General features: G+C 37.0%; 1 protein-coding gene across 4 annotated transcripts in view; it reads left to right on the top strand.

Moving 5' to 3' along the window:
• Window positions 1-427: 427 nt before the first annotated feature.
• Window positions 428-21,487, top strand: part of hdac4 (histone deacetylase 4) — a 399,635-nt gene continuing 378,575 nt past the window's right edge. For all 4 annotated transcript variants that reach the window (XR_015498934.1, XR_015498933.1, XM_087266974.1 and 1 more), the window contains exon 1: window positions 428-529. The gene's annotated coding sequence lies outside the window, so the exon portion shown is untranslated. The remainder of the gene's footprint in view (window positions 530-21,487) is intronic.

Genomic DNA, 21,487 nt, shown 5'->3' with positions numbered 1-21,487 from the left:
ATCACCACATTAAAATTGTCTATAGGTAAGACGGACAAATTGCTCTGTTGAACATCATTTGGGAAATATTTGAAAAAGAGACACAGGATGGCTTAAACTGTATATATATATTATTTTATTATTTATTACAATATATAAGCCTATTACAAAAAAAAAACATTTATGCTATACTATTAAAAAATGTCTATTGTTGATTTGAATGTTCCTGTTGTCATTGTAAGTGGCTTATTTGGATACATTTTAAGTATGTCTTCTAATGATTAAATGAAAATGTAGCTTTCTGTTCCTCAAAATACTGTTAAAAACTCGAAACAGTACTCTTCGCGAGCCCCATCCCACATGAGTCGCGGGGCTCTGCCGAGCGTGAGCGCCCGCCTCTGGAGGACATGCGCCGGGGACTCGACACGTGATCCGCGCGCCACAATCCAGTATGGCGGAATCCGTCTGTGAGTGGATCCGTCGTTGGCGCGCTCTCCAACGGGAATAAAGTCCGGAGCGTTGCGTCCGAACGCGGTGAAGCTGCGGAGAGGTGAGCGACCATTCTCACGCACCCTCCAATACATTTATCCCTAAATGCACCGAGCACTGAAAGCAAGAGAAAGAAACTTGTGGGCGACCAGATGAAACAATCAAAACACTATGTGTGTGCGCGCGCGTTTGTTTGTGTATGTGCATGCATGCATGTATGTATGTATGTATATGTGTGTGGTGAATCGTAACTCTCGCAGTAGTTGCGTGTGTGTGTCACGTTTCATTTCAGACTTCATGCGTTTTCCTTGTACAAAGGGGTATTTTCATCAGAATGTTGTATTTAGGATCAAAATGAAGGTATATTGCTGAACTGTTTAGCTATAATGGTCTTCAGGTGAGCTACGGACAATGTTTGCTTTTACATATTGATAATACAAATATTGACGTTTTGGCGGTCAAATATGTTAAATATACGTTTAATATGCACGTATATCTATGGATGTTTAATCTGTATAAATGTGTATTATTAATACAAGCAGTCGTAGCAGTGCTTTGATTGACGCTGTGACAGATGTCAGCTAACGTGTCATGAATATACACATTTGTGAGAGATTTTTAGGACTTGCTTGTTTTGTTTTGTGCAGCTTGAGAGCTTCAAATCAGCATTTATCATATTTTTCAGTATTTGGTTAAAGGAGCTTCTACATTGTTTCAGCTCTTGGTTAACCATTATAGATAGTGGAGTTCAGGTCAATAAACAGCATGGGTTCCTTTTTGTTTATGAAAGCTCTGACGTCACACGCATAACTGATGATTCTTGTGTCGGTTGTATATCTCTGAGTGTAAAGTTGGTTTTATATTCGCACAATGGGACTTTCCCCTTAATAATATAATTTTATAAAAGTATGTTTTGCACACTCTAAATAGCAAAATCATATTAGCCAATGTCTATCAAAGTACAATATTGTTTACAGTCAAATAAACAGTGTTAATGTTGTTTTGAAGTCATACATGCATGCTAATTCTGACCGAATGTTCAAAGTAACATGGTAAACTATATAGAGATTGCTTAATGAACGGATGTGAGAATATAAAACCAACTTTACCTCTATCTTAGAGTAGCCCTTCTGCGTGTCTTGACAGCATTTTGTGTATGAATGAATGGATAAAAGTGAATTTAGATCATCAACAATCACTTGCGTAGTTAAATTAACACTTTTAAGTTCTTATTGAGGTAAAGTTGATTTTAAATTCACACATATTTCTTCAGTGATAACTTGTGACACACTCCCTAAATTGTTTACAATGCTACTTTGAGTATGCGGTCTGAAATCATATGCAAGTGTGACTTCAAAACAACATTAGCACTTATTTGACTGTGAACAATGTTGTACTTTGATAGTCATTGGCTGCTAATATGATTTCAATATTTATAATTTGCAGATAATACTTTTCTGATGTTATATTTTTAATGAGAAAGTCCAAATGTGTGATTATAAAACTAACTTTACACTTTACCTCAACAGGGTTTAGATTTTTACTTGCCCTGCCAAAGTTTTCACTGGCCCCACAAAAAGCCAAATATAATTCTATAATAGACTTTATATATATATATATATATATATATATATATATATATATATATATATATATATATATATATATATATATATATATATATATATATATATATATATAACCCTAACCCTAACACATACATACATATAGGGCTTGACATTAACTTTTTTTGATCACCAGCCACTGTGGCTAGTAGATTTCCAACATTACTAGCCACTCGCCATTTTCACTAGCCACACTTTTTTTGTTTGGAAAATATATTTCATATGCATAAATGTGACTTTGACATGCTAAAATGACTTTATTTAGATGTTGTGTTATGTCCACATGCCTTCTCATTCATTTAACTTCTTGTGTGTATTGTATATTAGCTTGCTCAGTGTGCATGAGCAAATGGACTGTGTCTTAATGCAATTAGTTTTTATTTCACATGACTTTTCAGGGTTCAAAATTAAGGACTTAGCAAATTTATCTCTAGCCACTCCAAATAATTTCTTAGCCAGAAATTTTTAATGTGTCAAAACAAGGAAAATATAGCATTATAGGTGCACTTTTTTGTGTTAGCAAGTATTTTACACTGGCACACAAGTGCCAGTTTCACAGCTGTCATATCAATGACGAAGCTTTTTCCTCATAAATGCAAAAAATGTCAAATAACATAAAATCAGTCATTTTTGTTTTATAGAGAGCCGACTCTCATCCTTTTGATGAGCATTATATTGTTTAGGTTGTGCAGTTTCATTCACAGAATTTCTACAAAGCATGTTGTATACTGTAAACTCGCAGACTTTTTTTGTCGTGTTTATAACGCATGTTTATTTTCCTCATTTAAGATATAAAACATGTTTACAGATTGGTATTTTTCTGGTTTCTTAACTCTGAGTTTAGTTTTGATGTTTCAATATAATGTTAATATACACATTGCCACGTGTGTGCGTGCGTGCGTATGAAAGTGAAAAGGTGCACTTCAGTTTTGACACCCACAGACATATAAATCAGAGACTGACTTTCTCATGCATAGCCTCATTTCAGTTGTCAAGTTTTGTAAAAAATCAGTTTATTTAATTAATCAATCTAGTAAAAAAAAACTTTGGCTAGAATTATATGCATTATAGGCTTAAATTATAGAGAGAAACAACAGATGAACTGTGGTGCCAAAAAATGCACTCCTGCTGTAAGTGACACCCCCTCTGAAATATGCATAATTGCATATATTAACTTAAAACATTTTTTAAATTAATTAGAGTTATGACAACTAATGATAGTGACTGAGGTCAGTTCCATGATCGGAACCATTACCTTACACAATATATACATTTAAATAAGTGAATAGATTGAATTTAAATACACTACTGATTAAAGTAAATTTGTTTAATGTGTGTAACCCACCAACATGCCTAATTTTAGTAACAGGCTCATTACATCAGTCTATACTACAGTCAATATTTTTATTTTTCATTTATTTGTAAACCAAGTTTTAAGTCGCAATTTTACTTCTTGTTCTGGCTTGATGCATCAAAATAATAATCATATTAGCCTACAGTTTAATCAGTTATGGCCTTTGGTTTTTTAAATGTAGACTAAGAATGTTAATGAAAGTCTAGGAAGCGGGTGTGAGAATTTTACCTCAGGGATGCATTTCCCGGAGCAACACGGGGACTGCAATCAGATCATGAAGCAGATCAATGTTGATCTTTCTTTCCAGGTGTCAGTTCAGAAATGTACAAAACAATAGGCCTAATACAAAATATTATAAGATTAAATATGAAAATTTTTTCAGATGGTCATTTTTGGTCAATTTTCCTAACAGATAAACAGCTTTCGCTAATATTTCAGTATGCTTTCACTTTCGTATTAGACATGAAACGCATATTTACCGGTAGGAATGACATCCTGCCCTACTCATTATTCTCTCTACACATAGTCGTATGTATGGCTATTACACAATCATAATACACTGTGATATAGCCTAGTTTGTCTGATTGGTTTGTTTTCTCACTACGATCGATCTGCTCAATCGAGCCGAGACCACCTCATTCAGGCGTTCTCGGACTGATTGATTTAAGTCGGACCGAGCGTAATTGCGTGATTCACATACGCCAGACAAACTGCGCTAACTTCGCAAATGAAACAGGTTCTGAAACAAACACCTGGGCCTGAAAGCACCCTGTATTTTCACGCAGTTGACAAACAGTCGCAGCCAAATTAATCTTTAGTGTGTTGTTATTTTGACCTGAAGTGACAAGTGCGCACATGTGCTTTCCTTCACCATTTTCTATGGCGTCTCTCATAACTAGTCGACCATTGACCATTCTCTCAGAGGATGAAAATCGGACAGATTGCTGCATCTCTGATACAAGTTTATGGAGAAAAGTAAAAAGCGCTGCAGTGTTTGGATGTGCTGTGTTTGTCTGAGGTCATTAGTCTACCATTATTACTGAAATGTGTATATTCCTCACAAAGTGTGAAGCAGATTGGTTAGTTCTGGTTGGTTAGCAGTGCGCCCGGGGCATTCGAAAAAGTTCAAATGTTTTTCAACTAGGTTCTCCTGGAACTAGGATCATGTGTGTTTCATGCAAGTCACACGCCTCCATTGGAAATGACAAACAGACATCCTGAGCTTATTGGCATTGCTTTCAAGGCACACACCCAGCAGCAGCATTTAAATAAAACTATAGTGCTTCATACCAAAACTACATACCAAATCTTCTTTTTTTTTTTTAATTTTTTTTTTTTATCGATATTGACAATGGTATTCGATCAATAAATGTCAATACCGATTTTTACCTCCCAGCCCTAAAACCTGAAAACCAGGGTTTATTCAGCAAATATTGATTGCATTAATATCAGATAAAGAGGAGTAGATGATGAGGTAAATGTCTTTGCTGTTTGTTCAAACTACTTATTTAAAATGAGCTGAATTAACACAATTCTTGATGTTTTTTGAGACAACTTAATTGTTTCATGTACAATCTACTTAAATTTGTCAAATCAATTCAGTTAACTTAATTTTTGTTGGGACAACATTAAGAAAATATGTGGAGCCCTGCAATTTTATTACAGTGTAAATTTTTATTATTTGGTGAACAATCCTTTTAGATTCAGTAGAAATATGATTTTTTTGATAATTAATTCGGTAAATATATATAATAGTTGTTTTATTGATACCGCATGAGGGAGAATAAGTGATGAGGGAATTTTAAGTCTCTTTTATCTAACTTCAGTAGAAACTGAGAATTTGTTTTAAGATCTACACATTTTTACATTTTTAAAGCCATGATGAACAGTCTTTTCTTCAGCAGAAACAACATGTTGTGATTTGAAAACCAGGGTTAATTCAGCAAATATTGATTTTTCTAATACCAGATAAGGTGGAATAAATAATGAAAAATAATTTTCGTTTTTGAGTGAACCATCCCTTTAAATCCAAAAGAAACGGAGAATTTTCTAAAGGCCTACCAATTTTTTTTTATACATTTTTAATGTTATAATATATGGGGCTGCACAATGTATCATTTCAGCATCGATATTGCAATGTGTGTCCAAAGTAGTCACATCGTGGGATATGATATGTGGAGTTGGGATTATATTTGATCAACACTTGAGAGATTTGTGAAGTCATATATAACCATCTGAAGTCAACGTATAACCAACAGAGTGAAGCTTTATCATTTGCGTGTGCTTTAAAGGCATTTTAAGAGAGTTTAATGCATTTGGCACAATAACATACAATTATAACTTTAATGAAGAATAATTTGGCTGAATTATTAATTTAAATGAAGACTATACAGTTGATTATGTTGGTGAATACAGATTGACTCTCCGGAAAAGCAAAAAGCACTACTTATTTAAATTTTTTTGCTTGATGTTAGGTATTCTTGCTTGCAATTTGTTTATTATATTTTATAGATAATTATAAATGTATTCATTCAGTTTCAACAAATGTTTTCAATGAGGGTTAATATAGATTTTTATTAATACCAGATGAGGGAGAATAAACAATGAGGATTTTCATTATTGGCTGAACTTTCCCTTTAAATTCAAAGGCTAGAGTATTTTGTAATGGTCTAAAATTTTCCATAGCTAGCTCCACACGAGAGGGTTAAATATTGTTTTTGATACTTTAAAAACGGTCTTGAGGTGAAGGATCAGACAGAACATGAGGGTTGGCAGGTTTTCTGGTGTGGTGACGTCTGTGCTGTCCTGTGCTGCTGGTTATATCATGCTTGTCGGTCTGGGCTGCTGTCACACATAGCTGCTGGTTGCAGTTCTAGCATGTGGCATCATGCACAGGCATATAAATCCAGGCTTTAATCACAGCCTGTAGGAAACTCACTCGTCTTTCCACATTCCGGCTCTCAAGGACCGGCGCTCAGACCTTGTAAATTCCAGGCCCCACAGGAAGAAGGTCAAAGCAGCCCTTCTCAGATCTTGGCAGCAGAGAGTTAATCCAGACTTGCATGACCCTAGTTGTGCACTTTCTGCAAACAAACAACATACAGTTAATGTTCACACTGTTTTTTTGTTGTTGCTGTAGTTGTTCAGTGATCTTGTATGGCTTTATATGGATTTGAAAGTTTTATTTATTTATTTATTTACTTATTTTTTTGCTTTTAATTCACTTTGAAAAACATGAGAAAGTAGTATTTAATGACATTTAAGCCTTTTTATTTTAATGTATTTTTGATTTAATGACAATTAAATCAGTTTTTCCAACAACTCAAATATAATCCCAGTCATTATAATGCAGTTAAAAAATGTATAGTGTATATATAAGGCTGCACGATATTTTGTTTTTTCTGCAATTTGAATAAAATTTAAGTAACATTTTTGAAAGAATTCATAGTTTTACATTGGCTGGGATGATTTTGTAGCGGAGCGCATCTGGATAGGCAACACAAAATTATCAAAAAATATGCAAAATACAAAACAGATGGAAAAAAACAGAAATAAACAGCACTTTATAGTTTTCTGTGAAGTCTAACAGTCATGAAATTCATTAATCACATGTAACGTAACATGGTATGAACTGTGGTTTCTGGTTAATTATAATCCCAAGTTATTTTTAAGTTCTTCTTTCGCCAATAATTTTATAATAGCTAATAGAAATAGAATTTTTTTTTGTTTAGATTTAAAATGAGATTGTGGGATTATCTGCGGGATTAAGCTTTTTAACTAGTTAGCTAGTCAACTAATCCAATTACTCAAGAGTAATCTCACTTGTACTGGATATACACTAATGTCCATGTGTTTGCTGTCGGCAAGATTGTGGAAAGAAATGTAAAAGGCTAATAAAATAATCATAAATGGCTGTAAAAACGTACAAAAAAAGCTTAACTAAGCCTAAAAAATTTCAGTTGTCATATAAAAATCTTTAATATACTGTAATATATATTATATTATTATTATAATAAATTTATATTTATTTTAATATAATAAAACGTACGTATGCCAGAATAGTTGGCGGTTCATTCCGCTGTATTATATATATATAACATAATATAATGTAATATAATATAATTTAATACAATTTGATATAATATAATATTTAATATAATTGAATATAATTTATTTAATTTATAATAATTTACATAGTAATTTATATAATATATATAATATAATTTATTTTGAACAAAAAAATCATTATTGGTGTGCAAAAGCAATCTAAATACACTAACATTTTGATAGTTTAGATATTTTCTGACATATTTGCATCTCTTTTTGTGTGTTATCAGTTGAAATATAGGCTTGCATGATTGACATTCTCCTCAACCAATAGTGACTTGTCTATGATTGAATAATTCATTGCACAACTCCACTTATCGACTAAACTGAGAAACTTTCTCACCTTGAAAGGCATTTTCACCCAGCATCGTTTATCTCTCTCTTACTCTCTCTCTCTTTCTCTCTCTCTCTCTCTCTCCCTCTCTCTCTCTTATCTCTCTCTCCCTCCCTCTCTCTCTCCACACATGCAATCTGTGTGACTTGGCAAAGTAGGATTCTGAATAACGACAGCGCTTAGTGAATGTGACTAAATGGCAACGTTTAGGCCCACGCTTTATATAGTCTCAAATAACAATTTAAATCAGTTTGAGACCCTCGCTAATCAATTCTCCTCCTTAGGGGACATAATTAACAGTGCTGGATGACTCATGGAGATTGGCAGATTGCACCGTTTGCTGCATCTGTGGCTGAAGAGAGGGAAGAGAGGCAGAATTTGGCTCCAGCCTCTCTTACATGATGCTTAGCGAGGAAAAGCGATAACAGGAGACGGGGTGTAACTGTAGGTGGTAAATGCGGCTGGACAGGCGACAAGTACGACTGGCGATCCGCAGAAAGGTTGTCCCCTAACTGGAAAATTGGATGTTTGTCGCGAGCAGTGTTATTTCGAGGATCGTCTTAATGTCCCTGAGGCCTGATGTCATCTGCTGTGTCTCTGGGTAGATGTAGGATGGTGGGAAATGAGCTCCTTAAAGGAACAGTTCAGCCAGAAATGAACATTTTGTCAGTATTTGTTCAGGGATTGGTGATCGTGACTGATTTTATTGTTGTGAAAAAGCATTTCAGGTTCACACTCTTACTTGAGGGTTTAATGTGCTTTCTGAAGACTGGAATATAGTTGAAGAGTAATTTGCATCGGTATAATACTTCGTTTTTAGTAGGGTTTTTTTTTTCCATTTTGGTGCCGGACTTCTCATTCACTTTTATTGTTTTTTTATTGTTTTTTTTAAGAGACATTCAATTTAATTTAACTTAAAAGTTTGTGTTTTTGTAATTAAAGTTAGTCATCTATTAGGGCTGCACAGTTTATTGCAGGGGCTGTTGCAGGGGCTGTTGCCTCACAGCAAGAAGGTCGCTGGTTCGAACCTCGGCTCAGTTGGCATTTCTGTGTGGAGTTTGCATGTTCTCCCTGCCTTCGCGTGGGTTTCTTCCGGGTGCTCCGGTTTCCCCCACAGTCCAAAGACATGCGGTTCAGGTGAATTGGGAAGGCTCAATTGTCCGTAGTGTATGAGTGTGTGTGTGAATGTGTGTGTGGATGTTTCCCAGAGATGGGTTGCGGCTGGAAGGGCATCCGCTGCGTAAAAAACTTGCTGGATAAGTTGGCGGTTCATTCCGCTGTGGCGACCCCGGATTAATAAAGGGACTAAGCCGACAAGAAAATGAATGAATGAATGAGTTTATTGCAGGGGTCACCAAACTTGTTTCTGGAGGGCCGGTGTCCTGCAAATTTTAGCTCCAACCCTAATCAAACACACCTGAACAGGCTAATCAAGGTCTTACTAATGCCTAGTTCAGACTGCGTGATTTTAGCCCCGATTTTGGCTCGCCGACAGGTTTTGAGAAATCGCCAACAAATGCCTGAAATCACAGGCAAATCGGTGCTCGTGCACGTGAGTGACAATCACACAGTATGAACAATCAAAGACACGATCTGAGAGAATCGCAGATGAGTCGCCGATGCCTGTGAGATATTTGTCATGCTAAATATCTGGAGCTGTCGGCGATTCAAATCATGCCGTGTGAATTGAGTTTTGACTAAAAATAACATCAGCCATCACTTGTGTGTGCGTGTGTGTATACCTGCTGCAGGCCAGCGGGAGGCTGGGGGAGAAGTTAAAAGAGCTCTTTTTCGGTTTATTTGGACCCACGAAATGGAGGAAAAACTAGTGGAGGTTTGACAGGACTCAGGAGCAACCGTGTCTGTTTGACATTTCATACAGAAAGAAATTAATTTATTATCAACGTTGAGGAGAAATGGCTAATTCCCTTTAAACCCAGGTGAGCAAACATGTACATGTTCTACCCCATTAAAGGCTTCTTTCTCATTATGTAGTTAATAATAAAAGATATACTACATGTTTTTGGCTGTGAGACGTAGTTTGGACGAAGTTGTCGGCGATTCTCCCTATAGAAAAGTCATGCAATGTGAATGTCCATGTCGCCGAACCATCTTGCAGTGTAAACAAAGCAGCGACGAAACGCTAGCCCAGATAGTCATGCAGTGTGAAAACATCTGTGACACGACTAGTTTGAAAATCATGCAGTCTGAACTCGGCATTAGTATACTTGAAACACTCAGGCAGGTGTGTTGAGCCAAGTTGGAGCTAAACCCTGCAGGGCACCAGACCTCCAGGAACAAAATTGGTGACGCCTGATTTATTGAAATCATTTTCATAATGTGGAAAACACTGGGATTTTTTTTAATGAATAAATCAAAACAGTCCTTTAGCTGATGTCAAAGTCATAATAATATATGAATACCCATGTTCATTCACAGCCTTTGCTCAATACTTTGTTGATGCTCCTTTGGCAGTAATTACAGCCTCAAGTCTTTTTGAATATGATGCTACAAGCCTGGCACACCTGTCTTTGGGAGTTTTTGCCCATTCCTCTTTGCAGTACCTCTCAAGCTCTGTCAGGTTGGATAGGAAGCGACGATGTACAGGCATTTTCAGATCTCTCCTGAGATCTATTTAGGTCTGGGCTCTGCATGTTCCACTCAAGTACATTCACTGAGTTGTTGTGAAGCCACTCCATTGACATTTTGGCAGTGTGCTTGGGTCATTGTCCTGCTGGAAGATGAACCGTCGCCCCAGTCTGAGGTCAAGGGCACTCTGAAGCAGGTTTTAATTCTCTGTACATTACTGCATTCATCTTTCCCTCTATCCTGACTAGTCGTCCAGTTCCTGCTGCTGAAAAAATGGCTTCCATCTGGCCACTCTACCATACAGGCCTGATTGGTGGATTGCTGCACAGATGGTTGTCCTTCTGTAAGTTTCTCCTCTCTCTAGAAGAATGCTGGAGCTCAGACAGAGTGAGCATCGGGTTATTGATTACCTCCCTGACTAAGGCCCTTCTCCCCTGATCACTCAGCTAAGATGGCCCGTCTGTTCTAGGAAGCGTCCTGCTGGTTTCAAACATCTTTCACTCACAGATGATGGGAAGCCACTGTGCTTATTGGAACTTTCAGAGCAGCAGAAGTTTTTCTGTAACCTTCCCCAGCCTGGTGCCTCAAGACAACCCTGTCTTGTAGGTCTACAGACAATTACTTTGTCTTCATGCTTGGTTTGTGCTTTGACATGCACTGTCAACCCTGGGACCTTTTATAGACAGCTGTATGTCTTTTCAAATCATGTACAATCAACTGAATTTACCACAGGTGAACTCCAATTAAGCTGCTGAAACATCTGAAGAATGATCAGTGGAAAGAGAAGGTACCTGAGCTCAATTTAGAGCTTCACTGCAGATAATGTGAATACTTATGTACATGTGATTTTTTTTTTTTCAGCTTTGTATTTTTAATAAATTTGCAACAATTTCAAAAAAATCTTTTTTCACATTGTCATTATGGGGTATTGTGTGTAGAATTTTGAGGAAATAAATTATTTAATTTTGGAATAAGACTGTAACAAAAAATGTGGATAAAGTGAAGCGCTATGAATACTTTCCGGATGCACTGTAGATACACATATACATACATGCATACATACATACATACAGTACATGTATGATATATATCATATTAGTCATGACTAATAGCTAGGCCCACATGGAATCTGCAGATTTTTAGCTCATCATTATTTACTTGTGTAAATTTTTATTCTATAAGTTTAATTAATTTCAGTAATATTGACTAATATGAAAATGTTCATATAAGTTATTTATACAGTTTGTCTTTTTGTAGAGATATTATATGAGAGACTTGCTTTGTTTACCAAATAAGTGGATCTAATGGGATCTGCTTTGTAAACAATAAATAAAAGTTAAAAAGATGTCATTGTTTATTTTCTATAAGTTTTTAGCTACGATACTCCCAAAATCATTCCACAGAAATATGCAGATTTTATTTATTTATAATGTATAGATAAGTCAAATGGCAAAAAATGTCTGCAGATTTTGTCTGGGTCTACTAATTGCATACAAAATACAAGTTTGTGTCTACATATATGTGCATACTGTGTATATTAATATGCAAGTATAAACACACAAATGTATGCTTTAAAAAAAAAAAAAAGTATATTAAAGAGCCCATATTATGCATTAAAAAGGGTAATATTTTGGTTATATGTGTCTCCAACAACATACTGATATGCATGCAAGGTCAAAAAACACTTTCATGGTCTTATAATATGCATTTATTTTTACCCAATTATCCCAGCGACTCCCATATGAATCCTTCAGCGATTCATTTGTTCCCAAACCCCTTCTTAGCGCGAAGCTAATCTGCGCTGATTGGACCGATGACAGCCGGTTGCGATTGGTCGACAGCGTTCAGCGCTAGACAAATGCCCAGCGCGAGACAAATGCCTAGCGCGGTTTGTCAAGCCCCCGGCGGACGGGCCCGCGCGATATTCTCGTGACCGTCATAACCCCCCACACTGGAAGTATGAACGGCACTTAGCAGTGAAAATGAAACCGGTAGCGTGCACATCATTTACTGAGCGTGATTTCCGTGACTGAGCTTTTCTCCCTTCTCAGCTGTAACTTGGATAATTTCTATTTGCAATTATTTACCTGTACTCTGCTTTGCCCAAATATCCCATCCCCAGCCAGGGGGTTGTAGTGCTCACCAGCGTGTAGCAGGCTGCCTTTATGCCTAATAAACTGGCCTTATTTTGCACGCACCCCTGGTGTATTGTCTGCCATTCTCACAAGTCTCATACACCACTCTTTTCTGATCCTTCCTTTAACAAACGAATGAATCGCCCACTGTAAGCTTGTAGACTGCAGAATCAATTATTTCCCCTCACACTTCCAATAATATCCAGGTAAGCACAGAATCCTCTTGACTCATACAGAATCTGTTTGTCTTCAAGGCTGTGTTAGTGGGCGGGGCGCAGGTTTTAATTTTCCCGGGTTTGCGCCCATAACAACTATGTTTCGTATAGTCACATCAAGCCGAAAACGGCTAAAGACTCGTTATGAAGACGATTCATTCTAACCACTATGAGTCAACTCCTTTTTTATTATTATTATTATTTTTTTTTAGATGAATTAATAGTTTTTAAAACTGTCCACTTTCAGATTTAAGCCTTAGCTGAATATTTCACTTCACTTGGATCCGTGTTACACACTACATGGAAGCTCGTTTTCGAAAACCCACAATAGGGGCTCTTTAATGTTTGTTGTGTGTGTGTGTGTGTGTGTGTGTGTGTGTGTGTGTGTGTGTGTGTGTGTGTGTGTGTTTGTGTGTGTGTGTGTGTGTGTGTGTGTGTGTGTGTGTGTGTGTGTGTGTTTGTGTGTGTGTGTGTGTGTCTGTTTATGTGTATATATGTATGTATGCATGCATACTTATATGTGTCTATTAAAATATTCACAGAACACAAAATTATTACATAAACTTATTTTGTATGCAATATTTGCTGTTGTGATGATTTAAAATGAATCATTTAAAATAAATTTTATAAAAATAATACAAAGCTATATTGATGTTATTATTATTAATATAATATTATAATCATTATAGTCATATTTGATATTTACAATGTTTGACCAAATTGAGCAGTCCTACAAACATTAATTTTACTTGTCGTTAAATAAATTTTTCTTCCCGTCATGTATCCCTATCTTCATTTTCCAGGATTTATAGTGTCATTTTTTTATCATAGTTTAATCTTTATTATATGCAAAAGATCAAGACGAATACTCTTCATATTTGAATATTTCGTGTTTCACAGAACAAAGAAGACATTCACACAGGTTTGGACCGACAGTAAAGGATGAGTAAATGATGACAGACGTTTTCATATTTGGCTATTAGATTCAGTGGTCTGAATGCCGTTGTCGCCTCACTGAGGAATGATTTAGTGCCTGTGTCACTTTTGGTTTGCTTAAATGCCTGTTCAGTTTTCCTTTGTGCTCTGGCAGAACTTGGCGAGGCTTGAGTTCATTTGGCAAAGCGGGTTTGTCTGAAACCCAAGATTTCAATAATGGAAAGCTTGTCTGTTTATATGATGGCTTTAATGAAAGCTGTTTGTGGGCATTGGGCAGTGCATCAGATAAGGTGGTTTGAACCTCGTCACTTCACTTGTGATTCTTGAAGCTGTTTTAATGGACGTCTGGACTGGCAGACGTAACGCAGATGGAGGGAAAGGGAATGTGGGTGACCTGATGGTTGTGTTGCCCCTCATAAAGTACAGGCTGAAACACAGACGCAAGCCTCATTTCTTGCTCTCTGTTTATCTGAAAATGGAGATGGTGAATATTCTGATCATTAATCTGTATAAAGGAGTAGTCCACCCAAACAGTTGATGACAGCTATTGATTTCCATAGTGAGAAAATCATAGCTTTGCATTTAAACAAAAAATTAGTGCTGTGGAAAAATAAATATATATACACGTAGGCATGGGATGATAACCGTTTTCAAGGTATACCACGGTTTGGAAAAGTCAAGGTCTTTAAACCGCCAAAATTTTCTGCTATATCGTTTTTAAGGTATGTGAAGAATTTTTGAATTACGAAACAACAGTATTTCCTGCAGAAAATATATCCAAAGATGCCCTTTTAAAGTGTTAAGATGCTGTTTTAAACTGTAAAAATGCCGTTTTAAACTGTAAAGATGCCCTTTTAAACTGTAAAGATGCCCTTTTAAATTGTAAAGATGCCGTTTTAAACTGTACAGATGTCGTTTTAAACTGTAAACATGCCCTTTTTAATTGTAAAGATGCCGTTTTAAACTGTAAAGTTGCCGTTGTAAACTGTAAAGATGCCGTTTTAAACTGTAAAGATGCCGTTTTAAATTGTAAAGATGCCGTTTTAAACTGTAAAGATGCCATTTTAAAATGTAAAGATGCCGTTTTAAACTGTAAAGATGCCGTTTTAAACTGTAAAGATGCCATTTTAAACTGTAAAGATGCCATTTTAAACTGTAAAGATGCCATTTTAAACTGTAAAGATGCCCTTTTAAATTGTAAAGATACCATTTCAAATTGTAAAGATGTCGTTATAAACTGTAAAGATGCCGTTTTAAATTGTGAAGATGCCGTTTTAAACTGTGAAGATGCCGTTTTAAACTGTGAAGATACCGTTTTAAATTGTAAAGTTACCGTTATAAACTGTAAAGATGCCCTTTTAAACTGAAAAGATTCCATTTTAAATGATAAAGATGCCTTTTTAAATTGTAAATATGGCATTTTAAGCTGCAAAGATGCTGTTATAAATTGTAAAGGTGCTGTTTAAAATTGTAAATATGCTGTTTTAAATTGTAAAGGTGCCATTCTAAGTTGTAAAGATGCGGTTTTACATTGTAACGATGCTGTTTTAAATAGTAAAAATGCCATTTTAAATTGTAAAGATGCCATTCTAAATTGTAAAGATACAGTTTCAAATTGTAAAGATGCCGTTTTAGAGCAGTAATCATAATACAGTGAAACCATGATAATTTTCATCCAAGGTTATCATGCATTCAGAATCTTATACTGGCCCATGCCTACACACAAGCATCAGGGTATTTAAGAGAGTTTATTTATAGTTGTCAATACCACCTTCGTTTTAGTTGATAACCCTGATCACATCTTAAAAACATTATGTTCAAGTTTCATGCTGAAAAAAAGCATAAAAATTTGGAACGACATGAGGGTGAGTAAATAATGACTGAACGCTTATTTCCATCTGAGCTAATTTCTTAAAATGAACACCTTCTGCACTAAATTACTGGTTTAAACATATGCCATCAGTTGCTCAGCTAGCCCATTTTTGAACATGTCTTGCACTAGCCAAATCAAAAACGTCAGCAGATGAGTGAATTCCTTAATGAATCATTTGGCCATAGTGGCATAAGAATGAATTTAATGGCACATAACACCAGTACCACGTCAGCCTTGGCGCAAAACACTCAAAATCACTGCCTGCCTGGGACTAGACTAGTTTTCTTTCCAATACGGTTCCCTCAAAAATTGTGTAACTTTGTAGTTTTTAATGGAATGTGACACAGAGATTTAGCTGGGGTTTAGCAGAGGCAAAGACGTCAGGAAAAGGAGATTTTTATGGTCAGGCGTGGAACTGACTTCCCGAAGGCTTTGCTTTCGGTGTTGACTCTCAGCTTTTAAACTCATTCAAACCTTCCAAACAGTCAATGGACAGTCTGATTAAACCACAGTCATACCTGCTCAGTGACATCACATTAAATTCCCACTGAAATTAAACATATTTTGGGGTGTTTTTAATTATGAAGGCTGAAGTTTCTTTTGTGTGCTCCAAAATAGTGACAATGTGTATTTTTGATGGCATCACCTTCTCGTTAAAGCTCCAAGGGATTTTACAAGAGAGAAGTTAAAGGCCTACGAGTCTTTGGATGCCAACAATTTTGTTCTGTGTGGTCATGTGCAAGAAATAATTTTCCATGATTACCAGATTCAAAACTTTTTAGTGCTAAAAACCGAGGTTCTGCCTAGTCAAAGACAAGAAAATACAGAGCTATACAAGACCTGGGTAATCATCAACAAGCAAAGCTACTGCATTCTGACAGCAAACCACCTGTATGCAGGGCTGGAGTGGGACTCCTTTTCAGCCCTGGAGTTTCAAGCCAGACCGGCCCACCTCAGTTTACGACTGATTATATTAAAATAAGGTCATTTCCATGTCAGTTTCTAATGACATTACCACGTTTTTTTTCAAAAAAAAAACAGCTGCTTTAGAACTTTAAATGTTCAACAGCCCTTAAAGTATTTTGTATGTCTTAACTATAAAAATGAAAAAAAGTAAATAATGATGATTTAGGTGAGATCCGAACACGGGTCGGCGGCTTCATAAAGCAACATGCTGACCACTAGACCACAATTGGCGCTGATTTGTGAATGTAGTGAATCATCTGATTTTCATTGAGCAGGTGTATTATTCATTAATATTAATTATTCAAATTATTACATTCACTAAGGTGCCACTGTGTGGGGTCGAATGATGATATTTACATCATCATTACCCTGTAGGCTGCATTTTGCTCACGGGGCTGCGAGAAAATAAATAAAAAGAGTGGAGCCGTGGCAAAATAATGAATAAAAAGAGTGAGGCTATGGTCAAATACATAAGTAAATGAGAGTGCAAGCAGCTAGAGACACCGGCCCTCATGGACTGAAAAACGGACTGGCCCACCGGGAATTTTCCCGGTCCTCCCGAGGGTGGGAAGGGTGAGGAGAAGGTGTCTGTTGGGTTGTACTAACTCTCCCGAAACCCTTTCCCCGATCTTTCTGAAAAAAAAAAAACCTACTTTACTTCATCCAATCAGCTTGCAGTAAAAACAAACAAGCCACACCTACTGTCTTATCATTTAATATTCCTTGTCTCTAGTAACTGCAACACAATACGGAAAAAAAGGTTGCAGTGTCCAGGCCTTGCGAACTTTAAACATTCAATCGCTTCTTCAGAGTGCTGTAATGGCTAGCTGGTGTTTGTCCTGCTAGCGGTATTTCATCCTGTTGTGATCATGAGCGAGCTGCAGTGAAGATTGTATAAACACAGGCGGCGTCCTGTCGTATTGAATTGGGTGTCATTTTCCTGCTGATCTCTTTTTCTATTCGGGCCTGTCATCCTGTGTCAGATCTTCTCCTCCATGATGGTCACCCTAGACGGTCGACCGGCTAGCCATGTCTTACTTTTTTTTTCTGTGTCACAGACGAGGTGATGTAAGAGTGAAAAGCTGCTGAGAGTATGTAAGTCTCTTCTTTTTGTGCCCCAGGTTAAACCCACACCCCCAGACATGAGCAGTCAGACCCGGTGGACGCTTGACCGACTTTGGCTGATTTTTGTCCCGAAGCTGTCCGCTAACCCCCCCCCTTGCTTCCTTGACACAGTTTATTTTAAACTAGGCCATCAGTGCCGTTCCTGTTTTTAAAAATATATTTGTGAGTGTGTCTGTGTCTGTGTCTGTGTGTGTGTGTGTGTGTGTGTGTGTGTGTGTGTGTGTGTGTGTGTGTGTGTGTGTGTCTGTGTCTAATGTTTTGTAAAATCTGAGTGTCAATGAGGACTGTAATTTTGATGTTTTATTTAGGCTATTAATAGAAAAGGCCATAAAACTGCTGAATCTAAATGAAAATGTCTGCAATATTTTCTTAATATGCCAAAATGTTTCATCCTACTAGTGTTTATTTGTTTAATTTATGTGGTCTATATTTATGTTTAATAACAACACAAAATTAGACTTTTATTCTATTTCTGTTGATTATTGCAAGTCTGGCAATTATACAGAGGTTGTTGATGGTGGGTGTCAGCATTTATTTTTTATTGTTTTGAGTAATTTCATACATATACACTCACCGGCCTCTTTATTAGGTACACCTGTCCAACTGTTTGTTAACGCAAATTTTCCATCAGCCAATCACATGGCAGCAACTCAATGCATTTAGACATGTAGACATGGTCAAGACGATCTGCTGCAGTTCAGACCAAACATCAGAATGAGGAAGAAAAGTGATTTAAGTGACTTTGAACGTGGCATGGTTGTTGGTGCCTGACAGACTGGTCTGAGAATTTCAGAAACTGCTGATCTACTGGGATTTTCACACACAACTATTTCTAGGGTTTACAGAGAATGGTCAGAAAAAGAGAAAATATCCAGTGAGCTCCAGTTCTGTGGGCGCAAATGCCTTGTTGATGTCAGAAGAGAATGGACAGAAGGGTTCAAGCTGATGAAAAGGCAACAGTAACTCAAATAATAGGGGTCAAAATTTGGCGTCAACAACATGAAAGGATGGATCTATCTTGTCTTGTATCAATGGTTTAGGCTGGTGGTGGTGTGGGGGTTATTTTCTTGGCGAACTTTGGGCCCATTAGTACCAACGGAGCATCGTGTCAATGCCACAGCCTACCTGAGTGTAATCTGCAGCAACTGCGTGATGCTCTCATGTCAATATGGACCAAAATCTCTGAGGAATATTTCCAGTACATTGTTAAATCTATGCCACGAAGGATCAGGGCAGTTCTATAGACCAAAGGGGTTTCAAAACGGTGTGTGTGTGTGTATATATATATATCGTCACGATCCTCTAAATCCTCGATTTGATTACATTTTCGATTCTAAAGGCACGATTCGATTTGATTTTCGATTATGAATAATTAATTAATTAATGACCAATTAATTATTTGTAGCATACCGTTTAAACTACCTGACCTGCATGGTCTTTGTTTTAACCATAAACAAATCATACAGTAAATGAATAAAGGCACGTTACACACATAATTACCACCTGTCAATCACTTTTTCTGCGGGACTCGTGAATAGGCAGTGATCTGTGTCGTTATAATGGCGTCGGTAAAAAAGACGCACAACCAACAGGAACCAGCCAACAGTATCTGAGGTGTTCGCTAAAATGACTAAGTACAAGTGAGTGAAAGATTGAAGCAGTCTACTGATCCTCTGCCTGGACCTGCTCTCTCGAGCGCATGGCTGTGTGCGTCTGTGTCTGTGTGGTCACGTGATGTGCATTTTCAGAGGTAGAGAGGAAGGAGGGCTGCTCAGAAATGCTACACGCCACTGTGGATGTCAAATCGTTGTCGTTCTAAAATGCCATTTAAAAACAAAGACGGTGTAAACAGGGCCTGAGTGTGTACTTTTCGCGAGCGGATTTGCAACGGGGGCGGGCGGAGGATCGCGATGCCGGTGTTGTCTATCGGACGAACCGTACGTAATACGTACAAAGCAGAGCTTGCAAAACTTTTTTTTTTTGTCGACAACACGAACGTTGTCAACATAACTCACTGGAAATCCAGAATGCTTCCACTCCGGCGACTTCATTGAAAGAGGAGAGGATTTAAGTTCTGTCAACGGGTCTCCTGCTTCTGCAGTTTAACAAGCACTTCAACAAGCCTGTTATTTTCCCGCTTGGCAAGCCAAGCTGACGTGACATGGGGGCGTGGCAGCATCGACGATTATATTTTTTGATTCAATAATCGAAATTGAGCATAAATTTCGATCGATGAAATCGTGACACCCCTAATATATATATATATATATATATATATATATATATATATATATATATATATATATATATATATATATATATATACATATATATATACATATATATATACATATATATACGTATATATATGTATGCATGTATATATGTATATATATATATATATATATATATATATATATATATATATATATATATATATATATATATGTGTGTGTGTGTATATGTGTATATATATATGTGTGTATATGTGTATATATATGTATATATATATGTATATATATATATATATGTGTATATATATACAACTGAATTATTTCCCGTATAGCCTGTTGGGCGTGATCATGCATTCACAGTGGTATGAACCATTATAGGGGTGGTTAAATTAATATTTACATTACATATAATTTTAAGTAATAACTTTACTATTTAAGATACAGAATCTGATCAGTGTAAGCTAATTTACACTGTTTAAAGAGCAGAACTTCCAGTATCTTGTTTTGATGTCCCTTCAGAGGGGATAAAGCCTCATTTAGGTAGTCAAGCCCCTCTGATTATTGTCATTTTCACATGACATTTTCAAACATTTTAAATTTGGTTGGCTTGACCATACAGCTTCAAACTGAGGATATAAGCACTTTGACAATTTTTCTATTAACCTTTTCTGGGAAATAAAAATGTTCAGTCAACCTTTTGGTATGGAGCCAATCCTAATGTACGTCTAACATACGTCAGAAACTTTAGATAGATATGCTTCATTTGAGTCTGTTGTGTCATCTTGTCTTGTATCATCCATGTGTGTCTACGTTAGAAGACGCCCCTGTCACTTGAGACGTTGTTTTGGTACGTGAGCAACATGACTAAAATGACAAACATAGTGTGATGGTCGTAGAGCGTGGAGTCCCGCCGCTTGGAAACATGAACCTTGCATGCACATTAACGCGGTGCAAAGCAATTATCATCCTCAAATCAGTGGCGATTGTAGCTAAATATAATGCATAAGCTAATACGGTTTACCCAGCAAACCCTTGATGGAGATAATGTTTAGCCACTTCCGATGAGGTGCGGTTAACATGTTATGACACGCTCCTACATGCTGATCTAAATTCAAGAGGAGCCCCTGTACTAAAATAGGTCTGGGCTGGGAATAGAAGCAAAGCTCGAGGGCGAAAACGGCTCTTCAAACGCCACTTTGACTTTAATATCAAGGGTTTCCCTCAAGTCAACCCTGCGTCACTGCGGTTCACACGGTCGCGCTGGTCTTGCTGCCGGGGCCATTTGTGGTTTGGGACGAATGTTTTCGGTCAGTGATCTGTGAGCCGTGAGGGGAGTGAGTGACTGAGCTGTAGTGTTGAGTCGGCTCATAGAGGAAACTCACTCCATTAAACACTCTCAGGAAAACAGTACGCCTCATGTAGACGAGCACCACTGCAAACGATGCTGGTTTCTTTGGCTCTTGAAAGTGAAGCATGTAATTTTGGTGTAATTGCTGTGCTCCGCTGTTCAAACAAGAATCATTTTG

The sequence above is a fragment of the Danio rerio genome, chromosome 9, assembly GCF_052040795.2.
Source record: "Danio rerio strain M-AB ecotype USA chromosome 9, GRCz13ab, whole genome shotgun sequence".
NCBI classification, from domain to species: Eukaryota; Metazoa; Chordata; class Actinopteri; order Cypriniformes; family Danionidae; genus Danio; species Danio rerio.
Note: the sequence above shows the minus strand (reverse complement) of the source record. Positions and strands in the feature narration are given on the sequence as shown.